Source organism: Psammomys obesus, unplaced genomic scaffold, assembly GCF_907164565.1.
Source record: "Psammomys obesus unplaced genomic scaffold, mPsaObe1.curated_primary_1811, whole genome shotgun sequence".
Taxonomy (NCBI): Eukaryota; Metazoa; Chordata; class Mammalia; order Rodentia; family Muridae; genus Psammomys; species Psammomys obesus.
The window spans coordinates 2,167,689-2,183,275 of record NW_026596166.1 but is presented as its reverse complement, the minus strand read 5'-3'; the positions used below and the strand labels follow the sequence as shown (position 1 = coordinate 2,183,275).

General features: G+C 48.2%; 1 protein-coding gene across 6 annotated transcripts in view; it reads right to left on the bottom strand.

Annotated features, from left to right (window-relative positions):
- Tmem229b (transmembrane protein 229B) overlaps window positions 1-15,587 on the bottom strand; it is a 50,096-nt gene that overhangs the window by 13,551 nt on the left and 20,958 nt on the right. For 5 of the 6 annotated variants that reach the window (XM_055595480.1, XM_055595482.1, XM_055595478.1 and 2 more), the window contains one exon: window positions 1,738-1,918. The gene's annotated coding sequence lies outside the window, so the exon portion shown is untranslated. Of the gene's footprint in view, window positions 1-1,737; window positions 1,919-3,489; window positions 3,544-15,587 lie in introns of those variants that run through there. The other variant, XM_055595481.1, reaches the window with a different exon arrangement.

The window sequence follows — 15,587 nt, the reverse complement described above, 5'->3', positions numbered from 1 at the left end:
GGGAGGAGATGAGGAAGTGGGGTTACAATCTGGACACAAAATTAATAAATTGTAGAAAATAAATTTTAAAAAGAACTATCTTTTCCAAGTTCTACAGCCTATGTGCTCATCCTTACAACAGCCATATAATAGCCCACCTAGTGGAAAACTATAATTTACTTGACTAAAATGTTCAACAAAGGTAATAATTGTTTTCCATTTCCCCTATTACAGAGAACAGCACAGAAATATCTTCCAAAAAAAAAAAAAAAAAGAAATATCTTCCATGCCTGTAACAAAAGAAATTTAGCCATTTTCTTCTCTGAGACTATTTCATAATTAAGATCCATCTATTCCTCCTCTCCCCTTCCGTTTCCCTCACATCTCCTGCTTCCTGTCTTCCCTTCCTTCCTTTCTTCCTTCTTTCCCCTTTTGTTTGTTTGAGACAGAAGCTCATTGATCCAAGGCTAGCCTCAAACTTCTGATCCTCCTGCCTCTCAGTCAAAGACAAACACCCCCACATTCAGCTGGCTTGCTTGTTTTCTCTCTTTTCTTACTTCCTGCATTCTCCCCTTCCCCATCCCAAACAGGGGAAGCCCAGGCTTACCTCTATCTACATATCTCCAAGTAGGGGGTTACAGGCGTGTGTTCCCATGCCCAGCAGGAAAACCTGTGCCACGTGATGAGTGCCCTCACATACGGGTCACTATATCCTCCGTGAATCTCTTCCTCCTCCCAATCCCCCTTCAAGTCCAGGCTCACTTATCTTACTCTAGCTGAAATCAATTCAAGAGTAACTCCTAAAGAGACCTGTCAGGAGCACACGACTTTGCAAGCATAAGTGAACTGGTAAGTAGATTCTGACCCTGAGCTAGGAGAGTCCAGATCTATCTACAGCTAAGAAATGAGTTACCTTGTTCCCACTCTCTGCATACAGCGGTATGGAATCGACTCTGGGCTCCAAGGGACCAGCTCAGGAGCTCCTTAGAAGCTATCCAATCAAGCTGGTCTCACTGCTAAGACAGCTTTAATGCCTGCTGCCTACCCTGACTCATTGGAGCTTCCTTCTTTCTGGTCTCTGATCCCACCGTTGTATTGTCTGTTCTGCACTGACATAATGGTCTTTGGGCCTCAGGGACTAGGGAAAGAATCCAATTGTCATTCTTTAAAGTATCATCAAGGAAAAGCCAGAGGCAGAGACTGGGCCAGAGGCCAGAGTAAGAACAGGCATGCTGTGCAGTCAAGGCCTTTCCCTCTGTGCAGCGCCTGCCTGGACTTAGGAGCTACTGCAAAAAGCGAGGAGACTTGTCTTGCTGAGTCCCTGTCACTCTTGTAATATCTAAGGCATGTCTGTTCTCCCCAGCTCCTTTGGGGTTGGCACAGTAACAGATTATAGTGTTAGGACAGGACTCAGATTCCAGGCAAGGAATAGCTCCCACTGCTTGGATGGAAAGCATCCAGGAGCCTCTTGAGGAGAAAGAACATGGGAAGACACCCTCTCCCAGGGTCTAGTTTTATCCTGGTCAGCCAATCTGGCTCTGGCCCAGTTTTAGAAGCCATTAAATAGCCCCAACGCTCACAGACCCTGAAACTGCTCTACACTCCCCTTCCATTCTAGAACCGCTTGCCTTGTGACAAGCGGTTGGACAGGAAGCAGGCTGAGAGCTTGAACCCTTAGACCTCTATCCACGCTGATGAGGTGCCAAGCGGGAGGGCAGACAGGGTCAGTGATCCCCTACATGTCTGGGCCATACTCACTTTTCACAGCCTTGACTGTGTGGCCGGGAACAGACATCAGGATCGCCGTGCAGCTGTGTCCCGGTTTAACCTTGTCTTGCTAGCAGACTGGACCTTGATGCCATTCTCACCAACGGGGACAAACATTCACGCCAGGGCTCAGCTAATTCTTGGCTGGTTGGAGGGCGGCTTTCATGTGTCTCTGAGAATAAAAGAGGAGGCCATCATCAGCTTAACCCAACCCCAGTTCTGAGCCACCAGGTCAACCAAACAGTAGATCCAAGGCCAAGTACTCAGCAACAGGCCACCAAGGTCCCTGTCATCTCGTCTCTTGCCACCCTCGCAGCTCAGGGCAGGTTGATCCAGACAGCAGAGGCCGGGAGGGACTTCAGGTGATCATCCTGAGAGGTTAGTTAAAACTTAGAAGCCTCTTGTACCACACACGAATGAATACATACTCTGAAAGCTAAAAGGAGACAAAATTTTAGACTCCAGCTCCATTCTCGGCTTCGGAGTGTGCCTTGCTGTGTTGTGGAGACATCTGTTTGCAACGGTAGTCAGCCTCATGTTAGGCAGGCAGTCAGCATAAGATATTCGTTTTAGCACTTAGAGCAGTGGTTCTCAGCCTTCCTAATGCTGCGACCCTTTAACACAGTCCCTCATGTGGTGACCCCCCCCCAACCATAAGATTATTTTATCGCTACTTCATAACTAATTCTGCCTCTGTTAGGAATCATAACATAAACATCTGTGTTTTCTGATGGTGTTTTTCCGGGTTGTGACCCACAGGTTGAGGACCACTGATTTAGAGAAGTAAGTACACCACACAAGTAAACAGAAGAAAACAAAAAGCATGCTAAGCATCTCCTCCTGCCACCCACGCCTCAGCTGAGCCTAGTGGGGTACACCTTTAATCCCAGCACTCGGGAGACTCAGGCGCAAGAAATTCCCCAAGTTAGATGTCAGCCACGGGTGTATAGGCAGACGATGTCCAACAAACAAACGAACAAAGCACCACAACAAAGCCCCAAACCTTACCTGCAACCCACTACTGTAATACTTATCATATTAATACCAAGAGGTCCTCTAAGAGTAAGGTTGACAACTAGCCTTAAGCTGATACAAATCTTACATCTTAAGGCCTCTTGCCGCATACATCCTTCCCAATAATATCCCCAAGACATTTTTTTTTTTCTTTTTATAGCACTGGGGATTGCACCCGGAATTTGGCATATGCTAGGCAAGGGCTTGAACACTGAGTTCTATCCCCAGATCTTTAAAAATTGTCTAATTTGAGTAAGATTCACAAAATCGTCCTGCCTCACAGTAGACAGAACTACAGGCCTGGCTAGCAAGACTGGCAGGACTTGACCACTTATTCCGTGAATAATGAAGTAAAATGAAGGTACCAGACCTTTCTTCAGAGGCCCCTTGACACGACGCGAAGGTTCCCAGACAAGAAGACAGGCAGCAGCCTGCACTGATACCCAGGTACCATCTTCCTCCCTCCCAGAGGCTCTGAGTGCAGGCAAACCCTCTCCCATTGTTACCTAAACTAACCACTCGAAAGGCAGCTGAGAGCTGACAAGAGAAAGTTTGAGGGTAGAGGCCGAAAATGCACCCTGCCAAGATTGCTTATTCCCCCCACCCCCACCCCAGGCCTCTGCACAGAGAAGAATGAAGGTCTGGACTGTGCCCATGCGGGCTGCTGAGCTCAGCCTGGCTGGTATCTCCCCAATTCCTCCATGAACAGAAACTTTGGCCCTCTCTCACCTATTCGTCTTCCTCCCATCTCCTAGTCTGCCTGAAGTGGGGCAAAGGTCACTTTGGCACCAGCCCATCACCTTGAAGAGTCTTCACGAAGCATATTCCATACTCTGCACCATGAGCGCTACCTTGACGTGTGGCCTGGAGAGTTCAATCCCACCCATGGGCACTTCCTCTTTCCTGGGGCCTAGGCAAGCCCAGCAACGACACAAGTCAAAACAGAAACAGAAAACTAAAACCACATCCTACTTGTTCCGTCTGGTACTGCAGCGGTCCACGGCTAGCTGCTGTGGGCTGAGGTCCTGTCCTAGGCGAGGACAACACTGTGGGGTGGTCAGAACGGCTCTCTCTGGGAACCAGCCTCTGGCTGGATACCTCCTGCTTTTTGGTCTGCCTTTTCCTCAGGGGTGGAGGGGAGGCCAGGGTCACAGGAGTCCCACCTTTTCCTGCAAATTCACCAGCTGTCCCCAGATCCCCCTCACACTCTAGCAGGATCCAAGACCGGTGATAGCGGCACACACCTTTAATTCCAGCACTCGGGAGGCAAGGGCAGACGTATCCCTGAGTTCAAGGCTAGCCTAGTCTACAGTGCGGAGTTCCAGGACAGCCAAGGCTACATAGAGAAAACCTGTCCTGAAAACAAACAAACAAACAAACAAACAAACAAACAAACAAAAAGAGCAGGATCCAGGGGACAGAAACTGCAAGGCTCCTTTGGGATTCACACAGCCTGAGTCAGAAGCCTGTGTGGTACATGAGTGTGTCAGCAGCCCTCGAGGCAACAATCGTGAAGGCAGAGCTGGGCCTACTCAAGTTTGTCAACTCTGATGATTCTCTTAGGACACCTGTGGAGCATGGAGGCAGCAGTGGCGACAGCTACCAAGGTTTAGAACATTAAAATATTTGGTCAAATCTACGAACCTGATCCAAACCCCAGGCCTTGGGCATCTCACTCCTTTGAAGCCCTGTACTCAGTGCCTTCAAGCTGCTTCCCTTCTGAACCTCATCCTCAAGGCCTATGTCTGCTCAGTGGGATCTATCTCAGCCTACCCTTTAGCCCATTACTCTGCACACACACTGCAGATCGTTCATCCAGTTTCTCCATTAGCACTCCTGAGGAGTTCCCTGAAGATGGAGGGAACAGGGCTATCACTCAGGGCTGTCTCCTCCAGCCCTCCTCTGCAGCCTACCTACTCCGACTCTTCCTCCTGCACTGCTCTGAGAGACCATGGCAGCCTCGGGGGCCACCCTACCGTTCTCAGTCCCATGAGACTTTAACTATGTTCCCACAAAACCTGTCATCCTGTCTGTAAATAACCTCGCTTGTGTTTATTTCCCACAAGATGAGCTCCTGGAGACCACAAGTCATCTATTGGATGGCTGCACAAACAGAAGAGAGAAATATCCAGCTAAATCCCTGGATTATGGGTCACCACGCTTGGTGTTAACCAAAGCTAGCGATTCCCAGAGTTTGTCTCTAATACCTTGGGTACCTTCCTGGAAAGGAGGTATTCCTTTCCTTTTTTCCATCTCCCAGCATCCTCACAGACTGAGGGTGTGTGGCAAGGGTCTGGACAGTAGAGAAGACCTGCCTGAAAGCATACAGGGAGGGTGAGGCTGGGAACAGAGTGTCCCAGGCACACATCCTTGGGGGACACTGCAGGCTCCTATATAGGCAGAGGTCCAGGTGGGTTCAGGTCAGAGAACAACAAAACCCATTTTCTTATTTCTACAATGTGCACAGGCAGCCAGTTCTCAGGAGGAGGATTCATTTCCCAAAGAGGTTTAACTAGCAGCTGCTGGCAGGAAAGTCCCCTTGCATAATTTTCTCTCCTCTACAACTATTTAGGGTAAGCTGGGCTTGCAGGATTCAGTCTGCTTCTCTGACTGGAATCCAAATCCTCTCACCTACTCCACCTCCATGGCCTAAGAAGGGAGGACCTAAGAAGGGAGCTAGAAATGGTATGTAACACCAACTTTTTGTCTGCAGGCCCCCTTCTGCCAGAGGTTTCCAAATCTCTCAGAAAATGGTAAAGATCAAAAGCTTGGCATTTGCCTGTACTCCCAGCACTCAGGAAGCAGAGGCAGGAGGATCAGGAGTTCAAGGCAAGCTTCAGCTCCTTATCAAGTTCTACATAAAACCTTGTCTAACAACAGCAACAAAACAGTGACAACAACAAGGCCACTAACAAAGAATTGATGGTTCACCAAAACAAACAGAACATACTCTCACAATCAATACAGAGTACTTCCCTAACCAGCTGTGGGAGGGGGGTTCCCTACACACACACACACACACACACCCTCACACAGAGAGGTGAGGGAGGGAGAGACAGACAGACAGACAGACACAGAGAGAGCAGTTTCTCAGCAGATACCAATTGCTTGTCCTAACAGTTTAACTCTGACATTCTACCCTGAGACAAAGCCAGTGGATCCCCCAAATTTGAGGGCTCCCTCTCATATGACTGCCCTGCCTCAGATGCCAGTCACAAAGAGGTTTTCACCCGTACTTCCGACCACTGGCCACAAAGCATTATTTCCAGGCTGCCTGTCTTTGCCTGATTCACTTGCTAGGATGTCTCACAGAACCCACAGAAACACATACCCTCACTGGGTGGGACAGCTGGAGGAAGAGGTCAATGGAGCACAGCAGGGGGGGGGGGCTGCAGTCCCAGGACCCACTCGGTCACCGGCCACACAGCACATGCTGACGGGATTGCCAACAGTCTTTATACTCTGAGAGGTTCATGGCTAGGGTTAGAAGGTCCACCCCTCTAATCTTTTTATCATGAGGTGTTTTGGTGATTGGCTCCTCCTGAGCCTAGCTAGGGCTCCACCCTGAGTACTTCATTAGTGAAAACCCAAGTCTAACCAAAAAGGCCCATTCCACTGCATTAGCTTATTCTATAGTGAGGCCAGCCCTAAACACTATGGATTTGGCAGGTTCCCAAACCACACAGTGACCACCCAAAGCTACAAACTCAATTGGTATCCAAGTACCCCAAGCGACAGGCAGTATGCCATCATCCCCTCAAAGTGAACAGGAAGCACAGGCACATGCCTGGGGATGGCAGCTGCCCTCCCAACCCCCACTGCACTTGGACAAGGGTCCACATGGCCCCTTGCTCTGGGCCTGGACTCTGAATGTCCCTGCCTGCTCCTCGTCTCACCCCCATCTTCTCTTTCACTTAGGACTCCTTGTCCTGTTATCCTCCTGTCCCCTCTTATTCCTCCTCACCCAGTTCATTCAAGCAACTTCTAATCTCCCTCTCTTAGCAAAACACTGATTGCCCAAGCAGTACACCTGGGAGTGTGATCCCTGACAACACCCCCCCACACACACACACATACACATACACACCACAACTTCTTTCCTTTCCCTCCCACACTGCTCACTGGCACCTGGTAGTTCCTGCTTGCTGCCTGAAAAGCTGGACAGCTGCTGAGCTTTCTAATTTGCCTCCTGGCTGCTGTCCCAGAGCCAGGCATGTGTTACAGTAAAGTCTCCTTACCTCTCTTTTACCCATAATCCCCCCCATGTGGATCCCATCAGGTCACAGCCAAGGACCTCTTGAAGGCCCATCACATGACACTAGCAAGCCACCTCCTGTCAGCCATAAGAGATGCAATAGTGACCTTACAGGAGTGACCTGGAATTTGTCTGGGTCCCTTCTCTCCCCTCCCCATTACTCTCTATGTTTTAGAGTATGCCCCAGGTCTTCAGAAACAATAACGATCCCTATGAAAAAAGACTAGAGGTCTCTCTCTGTGTGTCTCTTTTTCAACGCGGCTGGATTGGCCCAGCAGTGTGTCACGGGTGCTTCTCTTCCATAACTAAGCCACCTCAGAGACTTCCAAACAGGCAGCAGCCAAGCTGAGTTCCCTGTAGGCCAGGCACTGTATGAATGTGACTAAGACAATGCTCTTGCCCCTCGCTCCAAGGACAATTCCCACCCCGCTGTTGCAAGGTACTCTGTATGCTGTTCATGCAGCATAACATCACCAAGCAAAACCCCTACCTGCCAAGCAGAGATCCACCAGCCAGAAATAACCTTTGCAGGCAGGCAGGCAGCCACTGGCTCCTGGTCAGCTACAGTTTAACAACAGGTTTGTTAATAAGTGAAGACAAAATGAAATACTGTGACTAATGGTCTAACCGTTCTTCCGTCTGCCTGTGATCAAGAAAATTTCAGTAGGGCTTTATCACATTCCACAATGCTATATCTAGCCTAATATTTTATTGTAATGAAAAAATGGCCAGGTGGTGGTGACACATGCCTTTAATCCCAGCACTCCAGACGCAGGTGAAGCCAGATCTCTGTGAGTTCAAGGCCAGCCTGGTGTGCAGAGTGAGTTCCAGGACAGCTAGGGCTACACAAAAAAACCCTGTCCTGGGGGGGAAAAATAATAATAATTATATATATATATATATATCAGTAACAAAAAAAGAGAATATTCTTTTTTGGTTTGGTTTTTGGGTTTTGAGACACGATTTCTCTGCATCCTGGAATACTCTGTAGACGAGGCTGGGCCTCGAACTCAGAGATCCACTTGCCTCAGCTTCCTGAGTGCTGGGATTAAAGGTGTGTGCCACCATGAATGGCTACTGAATATTCCTTTGTATCCAGGCTAATATGATAGGTTTTCTATCACTGCCAATAAAAAAAAAAAAAAACAATCCTAAGACAATCATGACATCCACATGTCTGCCTACACAGCTCCAACACCGATGATTCTGATCCTTGCCGACAGAAAGGGAAACATGAAGAACAGGAGAGAGGTCAGACCTTAAACATGGAAAGTCAAGTTGAGAAGGATGGCCATTCCAAATCTCCCTTCTGATCATTGTCTGGACCTTGATTGATTGGTAGAGAGGAAAATCTACCTTCCCTTTGCCAGCAACCTAGCAAAACCTTGCCCATCCCCTGGGAACAGTATCATGAGGACCAGAGATAAAACACAAACAAGCACAAGTTCATTTTTTTTCTAAAAATTCCAAAAAAAAATACTGTCTAATTGAATATCCACTACAAACATAAGATTATTTAAGCATTAATAAGTAAAAGAGAATGAAATTGAAAATGTAAGTTCTCAGATGAACTAGCCACACTGCAAATAATCAAAATGAAATATGGCCCTTGTCTGCCATATTGGACAGCAGATATGGAATATTTCTGTTGAATATTCAAGGAAATGCCATTGGAGAGCATTACTCTACTAACATTGACTTCCATTCCTTTGCTCCCAGGAATCTTGGCCTTCTAAACAGGTTTGCACATTCTCTCACCAAATCAGAAGCTGGTCTAAGTGGCCATTCGAAATGAAGGGAAGGTTGGCCTTTCATGGAAGGAGCCATCTACTTACTGTACATAGAATGACCTCTATGAAAGAGGTCAGAAGAGGGTCATGGCTATTGAATAAGGTCAGCCTTTGGGTCTCTGGCTATAGCTCAGACTACCGGTATTCCTTTGAGCGTTGAAAATAATGATTTCTTCTGTTCTAGACAACTTCCGTCCGATAGGCCAATTCATCTGAGTCTACACAAGTCTATGAGAGGCACAGAGACCTCTAACCGATTTAGGAGAATGAAGCTCAAAGAGGTTAAGAGATGTGCTTAAATCCACAGCTAAAAAATTGGAGGGCTTAGGTCTCTATTAGTACCTACCCCCATACACACACTCACATACACACCACTTATAAAATATAGATAAAAGAGGGAGGGTCTGGGGGACTTGATTTGCATATAGCAATGGGCCACTTAACAGCTGACAACAGTTCCTCATGGAAGATAACCTCGTATGAGCTACTGAAGATCACCTATAGGCCCAGGAGAGCCACCTCCCAAGGGTCTGCCAAGCAAGGCTTGAAAGACACTATACCATAACCACAAGAAGGTCACAGCATGGAAGATAATCTGTGCCAGTGGTAGAGGTCAGAACACAGGTGCCTGACATTCCTCCTGGGTCAAGATGGAAGGGGTATAATGCAAATTTATTTTCGGAAGCTTTCTGGGCCACGGCTCCCTATCTTTGCATTCCCATGTTCTAGACAGCCCTTGACCTGCAGTATCCATCTGCCAACCTGGAAGTCAGGAAGGGTGCATGTCCTCTAAGAATGAGGAACTGTGGCCAAAAGCAGCCTGAAGGGCAGGTATACTGGGGTGAGGGACATGGCCTGAAGAAGGATGGTTCGCCTGTGGAACTGTAAATGCTCCTGTTTGCTCTCCACCTGACTCCACCTGGACCATTTCCTTTAGGTGACGGCACACAGGAAAGGTTGCCAGACACTTGGCAGAGCAGACTCCAGCCACCTCAGGCACCTTCATCAAGAGCCATGAGCTCAGCAATCCCGGCCCCTCCCTCAGCCTCTTGCTGGACAGCTCCATCTACTGAGCAAGCACCCAGCCTTGCAACATGCTCAAATTAGCCAAACAGCAGTTAGGCAAGAGTAATTAAAGGCAATGTTATCTCAGTCAGTCTCTCATTAGCCACATAATTAGACCGTTGAAAATAATTAACATTCCTTTTGACAAAGGAAACAGAGGACCCATTACATTCATTAGGGCAGCCTCAAGCCAGCTGAGGAAGCTGAGGACTCCTCATCTCCTGGTCCTGCCCATGGGACAGCAGCATTGGTGACTTAGACAGAGTGACAAGCCGTGCACGCCCGGGGCCAGGCTGCTGGGTGAGCTGATGCATGCAACGCTAACCTCCGGGTAGCTGGTACAGATGATAACAACACACATGCACACAGGTAGAAAACAACCAAGGGGAGGCGCCAAACCTCACCGGGCCTGGAGGCCAGGGGCACGCATCTACCTCCTCGTGGCCCCAAGAATGACAGAAAAGACATTTTTTTTTCTAGGAACAGTTAAGGTGAGACAGCACCAGAAAACAAGAAGGCATCACAAGGACTTCCTGAAGACAGAAGGCGGATGAGAATAAGTTGAAGAGAGCAGCATCCCCCTCCCCTCCCATAAAACAATGAAATGGCAATAATGACGGCTGACTCACATAGCACATGTGATGGGCACAAATCCAAGGATTTGCCATGTACTAACTCACTTAGTGCTTACAAAGATCCTGCGAGTTAGAGACTATCGTTGCCCCCTCTATTTAAATGAGACCCAAAGTGGTTATAGGAAACTTTTCCCAATCGTGGTGCCGTGGCTAGGACATCCACACAAGTAGCATGGCTACAGACTCTCTGTTCCTCCACTAGAGGGGCACTTTCCAGGGTCCATACTTAAAGTGAGCAGATTTGGGATACTGGGGTCAGGGAACAGAGATGGTAAGTGTACCCTGGGCACTGGGATAGAGCGTCTAGGAGACGTCTAGACCCAGCTGCTGCCTAGCAGGCATATCCCATCCTGCTGCCGGGATGGTGGCGGTGTCTGATGCCAGTGCTCAGAACCAGCGTTCACAGAGGAGTGACCAGAAAATGTGAAGATGGAAGGAACAGAGCTCACATAGCATTCACACAAGACTTTGACCACCAAACAGGACGAGATGGTTTAAAATATGATAAATAGGAGTCTGTTCTCTTCCCCACAGTGTGGCTCACGGGGATTGAACTCAGGTCATCAGCTTGGTAGCAAGTTCCTTTACCTACTGAGCCATCTCTTTGGCTCCAGAAGCTACTTTTTAAAATGCCTAGCATGATACAAGTACTTAATAAGATTTTGTTGAACAAAGCAAAAAGCAGTAGGCCCTGTCTCTTACGCACCAACCCAGGCTTTACCAGGGCTTCCCATAACTGGCTGTCGCTCTGGCTCTGGCCTCTTGGAGGGTCTCTGCTCAGAATCCCCACGCCAGCCCTCACTCCATCTGGAATGCCCCTGTCTCTCATCTTTGTTCACCTACCTGACCTTCAGTACTCTCTCAAAGGAAAAAAAAAAAAAAAGAAAAGAAAAGAAAAATAGAATTCTCTCCCTGGAAAAGGTCCACCACAATCCTTTTCCCCAAACTCTGAAAGGCACCTATTTCTCCAGGGTCCCAAGACTGTGCTGATTGAGGTCACAATATTGACGGTTCACAGGCCTCTTACCTTACAGCAGGTTCAAGTCTTGTCTTGGTAGCCTAAAGAGAGGGCCCCAGTCCTCCTTTAATACCCTACTGTGTGCAACACGGCTGAGTGATAGCCACAGTCACGTTCTTCTATGTCATCTGCATGAACGACCAGTCAGCTTCTACTGACGGGAGAAGGATGAGGAAAACAGGTATGGAGAAACAGTGACTCAGTGGCTCGGAGCAGACTGACTGGCTCTTCTGCATGAGCCATGCCTTGGAAATGGCCCACCTGGCCCTACAGAGACTTGAACTCAGAAATACCAGTAAACACTCAGTGGCTGGCTGAGGAATCTGAGGAGGACAGACAAACCAGGAAGAAGGAAGAGGAAGAGACTGCCTCTCCCGGCACAAGAACTCCACCCTGGGATGTCTATCATCTGCCATTAGTGTTTGTCCTTCACAGCACATTCTACATTCTCTCCCTCCCTTGCCTTGCTTCTCCATCATTTCACTCCTTTCTCTTCTCAGGATACGTGGTCTGTATTCTAACCCCGCCAGAAGACAGGGTTAAACTTTTGGGACTATCCCCATCTGTAATCAGTGTATTCTGACACCTCTTCCGCCCACATGCTCCTAAAAGTGAGTCTGGGTACTGGCTACAACCAGAGCTTTCGACGGTTCAAAAACTTGCTGGTCTCACTCACACTTAGGCCTCCGAGCCATGTCTCTCCCTTTTGAGGTCTCACTTGGGCTTCCTAGAACAGATGCCCCATTTTCAACATGCTCTACCGTGCCCCCTTCCCCACCAAATTCTAAACCCCCCCCCCCACAGACATGCCAAAGTAACTGTACCCTCCTCGGGTTCACTGCCTAGCTCTGCGTGTTCACTTTAACTAACAGCCAGATAGCAGAGTCTTTAAATAAGCTCACTGGAGGTCGGGGGAGGCAATAGGGGACGGAAACAAACCACCCATTACACAGGTGCACCTACAGCAACGCAGAAATTCCTATCTGCATCTTGCATGTGCAGACCACGGAATACTAAACAGGCCAAGTGTGAATGCGGAGGCATGACAGGGAACTGGCTGTTTTAAAAACATAAAATCCTGGCGGGAATGAGGGTGCAGTGTCAAACCCTAGAAAATCAATAATGTATTTCCTTGTTACAGTGCTTTTCGCTGTAAAAAATGGGGCCTTTCCAGTTCATCCTGGACATTCACTGACATGTTCATCAAACAGTCACTCAGTACTTATTTGTTCTACCAGGGCTATACATGCAAAGACCATGGCATCAGAGGCCCTCGCCCTAGCCCTGGCCCAGTCCAAGCACTTGACACCTTATCAGGCACACACACACACACACACACACACACACACACACACACACGTATAGAATACCAGAAAAAAATATTTAAAGGATAGGATTCAGGGTGGGCTCAGGGGCAGAAAATTGTCCAGCATGTTTGAAGCCTAGGTTTTTATCCCCAGCGTAAGAAAGAATCAAGAGAGAGACCTTATATCCAGCCCAATAGTAAAAATCTTAATCTAGCCCAATAGTAAATTAGGAAATGTGATCCTAAATACTAATGAGGATTGAGCAACCAACACAATTAGTTAAGACTATTAAGAAGCCCCACCCGTGTTAGTGCAGAGCCATTATGAAAGATGACTGACGGGACTCATGATTAACTGGGAGGAGGAATTGAGGAGGGCACCCAGATTTCTGCCCCTGGCTATGATGGTGTCCTTCCCAGAAAGAAGAGGATCTAGGAAGAGGTGGAGGTCTGGGCTGTGTTTCAGATGCTCTTTGTATCTGAGATACCAGTAGGATAGCCAGCTCAAGGCTGGACACGGCCTTGGGACCTGTATAGGATGGAGCACAGCAGAGGAGGAGCATGCCGGGGAGGAGGGTGACATCTGAGGTGGGCAGAGGATGAGGCCCTGAGTAGGAGCCAGAGAAAGACTCGGAAAGCACACTCAGGAAAAGACACTGGGAGCCCTGAGAGGTGGGAGGGAGGAGAATGCCAGAGGTCAGGGCCAACTGAAAAGGAAAGTTGTACAGGGGATGAAAAAAACTTGACCACACAAAGAAATGGTGTCAGTTTAGGAAGGTGTGGCTGAAAAAAAAAAAAAAAGGACACTGGGCTGGGACAGGGAAGGACTGAGGACTTCAGATATCAGCTCCTGAAGGGGAAGGAAAAGCTGCTGAAGCAGACAAGAGAAAGGTGTTGTTCCCCTTTCTTCCTTTTCTCCCCTCCCCTTTCTCCTTCTCTTCCTAGAAGGTTTGAGTGTTAGAAAGAGATCACAGTGAGGGAGAATCTGTGAGTAGGGTATACCTTGTGGGGCTCACACAGATGTCCTGGACTGGCCTGAGGGTCTAGAAAGGAAGCATAGTTAAGCTCCAACCCCAGGGTAGGCAGGGCATATTTGTTTTTTTATCATTATCATCGTCATCATCAGTAGTAGGAGTAGCAGCAGCAGTACTATAGTAGCAGTGAAACCCAGGGCTTCTCACATGCTAAGCAAGTACTTACCACGATATCCTCAACACGTGCATGAATATCCCTTGACTCTTCTTGACAGAGAAGACACCCAGACATACAGAATTAATTGTAACCTATGTAAAGTCATACAAATACTGTGATACTGTAAACTAGACCTAGAGACCAAGCAGCCAGTTCCTGATCCTTGGCTCTTCCTCACCAGTGGGAAGGGCTGGAAGGCAGCTATCAATACCATAGTAGGTGCTACCAGTTCTCAGAGGTTCCCATTTGTCCCTGCCTCTGCCTCCGGAGTGCTGAGATTAAAGGTGTATGCCGCCGCTGCCGCCACCACCACCACCACTGCTGGCTTTAATTTTGTTTTGAGGTGCTGGTAATTTAACCCAGGGCTTTAGTATGCTAGGCAAGCGACTACCGAGATAGATCCCGCTCCCTTTTGCATGTTCTGTGTATGTGTATGTTGGTTGTTGCTGCTGCTGCTGCTGCTGCTGCTGCTGCTGCTGCTGCTGCTGTCTTGGTTTGGTTTGGTTGAGACAGGGTATCACTATGTATCCCAGGCTGGCCTCCAATAGAAATCCTCTCGCCACAGCCTAGGAAGTGCTGGGATCCCAGCTGTACGGGGCCACACCAACCATCAGAGTGGCTTTGCCGCAGGTTGCTCTGGCTGGGAATGCCATTAACATGTAAATTGAAAGGATATCTTACTTCAGATTCTTTGGGACGTTACCAAGAAATGTCCATCATTTTGGAGAATGACATCAGTCCTCAGTAGCACCTTTCCTGGTAGGTTGAGTCACCTGCAACACACACCTGTACCTCATTTCTGGTCATCTCATTCTCAGTGACCATTTACTGGGCAAAGGATTCAGCGTCTGACTTCCAGGTGGTCATGACAAACCGGTTACACACCACGCATATGATACTGCATGGTAATCAATTCCTCCCTTTATTTCTCTTTTAGGTTAGAGTTAACCCTTTATGCTGACTTTAAAAAATAAGGTAGAGGCAGCTTGTTTGTTTGCACCTGCCTATAATCTCAGCATTAGGGAGGCAAAAGCTGGAGACGTGAGAGAACCTGAGGTCAGCCAGGGGGGCAGGACAAGTTCAAGCCTAGCTTGAGCTAATCAATACTATCTCTTAAAAGCAAGACAAAACAACCGCCCCCCCCCACCCCAGAGGCCTGGTGTGGCGGCCCATGCCTGTAAGCCCAGCTACTTGTGAGGCTGCAGAAGGAAGGGTGAGATTTTCCTGGGCTACAAAGTGAATTTAAGGCAATCCTGGGCAACTTAGTAAGACCTTGCTCTAAAATAAAAAACACAAAAGGCCTGGGCAGTGGTGTTTGCACGCCTTTAATCACAGCACTCAGAAGGCAGAGGCAGGTGGATCTCTGAGTTCAAGGCCAGCCTGGTCTACAGAGCAAGTTCCAGGACAACCAGGGCAACACAAAGAAACTCTGTCTTAACACACAAACAAAAACACTAATAAGCAAAAGCTTGGGCTATAACTCGGTGGTAAAATAAATGCTGAGGCCATGCTCCAGTACCACACACACACACACACACACACACACACACACACACACACACACACA